This window comes from Vicugna pacos, chromosome X (assembly GCF_048564905.1).
Source record: "Vicugna pacos chromosome X, VicPac4, whole genome shotgun sequence".
NCBI lineage: Eukaryota > Metazoa > Chordata > Mammalia > Artiodactyla > Camelidae > Vicugna > Vicugna pacos.
Genome location: NC_133023.1, coordinates 71,261,580 through 71,263,313, shown reverse-complemented (window position 1 = coordinate 71,263,313; position 1,734 = coordinate 71,261,580). Strand labels below are relative to the sequence as shown.

Sequence of the window (1,734 nt, the reverse complement as noted above, 5' to 3'; positions counted from 1 at the left end):
AGCAAATACCAGGATTTTGGATTTTTACTTCGAATCCAGCTTAGCCACTTATTGTGAGACCAAAGTACTTAACATCTCTGTGCCTCAGTTTCTGCATCTGTTAAATGGGGATAATAATGGTATCTACCTTAAAGGGTTATTTAAAAAATTAGATAAGTTATTACATGTAAAGCACATGAAATGGTACCTGGCTCATAATAGATGTTGTATTATAGTTCATTATTATTAAGTGAAAAGAAATATACTTTCAGATTTGCAGGCTTATAACTTTATAATCTAAAACATAAATAAGTATATAACTTTTTTATTTGTAATATAGAGTTGATTGACCAAATTATACAAAACTCTGTTGTTCCAGGAGGGTTCTATGTCACTATTATTTTGTCATCCTTTTACCCCTGGCGGATTTACCTGATTGATGATGATGCCAAAGTAGCTCACCTTGGACGCCTCCTTATAAGTTTATAAGTATGTTATCATCATCTGAGTCTCATAACAACCTGGTCAAGGGGGTCTTTTAGTCATCTTCTTTTTTTTTCAGATGGAGAAAATAAGGTTCATAGAGTTTATTTTTTCTTGGAGCAATACAAAAATGAAATTAGTACTTTCAGTATTCATGTTAACTTGTTACAAGGGAAATGTTCTTCACTGTGCTGTGTGGAACACTGAAAAAGGGAGCTTATAAATAAAACTGCAGAAAATATACATGTCAACAAAAGACATTTGACTGGGCAGGTAATATGATAGTTGTTAATTTCTCAAGTCCTTCGATTAATCTGTTCTTTTTATTTTGTCTGGTCATTTACAGGGGCTAAAAGCTGAGTGTACTTCTAAAATTGAATGCAACCCTTCAAGCTGATGTACCTCTGTCTGAAAAATATTTTGTCCATGACTTGTTGTAGTTACAGTCACCGAGTATCTTATTTCACTAAATTCAAAACTCTTGCAGGGGATGGTATGACTCAAGTGGTAGAGTGCATGCTTTGCATGCATGAAGTCCTGGGTTCAATCCCCAGTACCTCCTCTAAGAATAAATAAATAAGTGAACCTAATTACCTCCCCCAACCAAAAGAAAAACTCTTTATGAGATGTTTAAATAAGATAAGCTTGTGCTGGTACATTGTTTGTAAAAATACTTTTCTTATTTGATTAAGATTATTTAAACCTACTTTCTCATTTGCTTTTGTTATCTATTTCCATCTACTCTTTCTAGTATTCTGTTCTCACTTAAGGTTATTCCACGGTGAAGTAGCCAACTGTTTTTAACTGCTGTGTTTCCTTATAATTGCATAATTTATATACACAAAATATGTTTTTCTTGCAAAATGTGAAGCAGTCTGCTCCATTTGGTAATTAGTTGTGTTTCTTTCCTAATCAGCTAGCGATTTTTCACTATCGTCTGTGGTTTCTCCCTAGTGTATGCCAAGAATGAAGAAGGTTAAAACACTATTATCCTCATTAACTTGCTTAGGTCAGGCCCATGGGTGGGAAACTGTTTATTTTTTTCAAACTACCATCTGAGTATTTCATAATTATGATTTCCCAGAAATTCAAGTTAAGTACAAATGGGATAATGGCAGAAACCTGTTCATTACTCTAAATTATAGTAATTTTCTAATCCAATGACCTCTACCACACACTGGCCACCACCTAAAGCGTTTGTCACTGGTTTGCTTTTGGCTTGTTATCTTATTGTTATTATGAATAATTTATTGGTAGAGGACAAAGGGTCAT

The 1,734-nt window shown here is 33.7% G+C and overlaps 1 non-coding gene across 1 annotated transcript; it reads left to right on the top strand.

The window, feature by feature from the left end:
* The first annotated feature begins 950 nt into the window (after positions 1-950).
* On the top strand, positions 951-1,024 carry TRNAA-UGC (transfer RNA alanine (anticodon UGC)). Its single transcript has one exon. It is a non-coding gene; the product is annotated as a tRNA-Ala (tRNA).
* Positions 1,025-1,734: the final 710 nt, after the last annotated feature.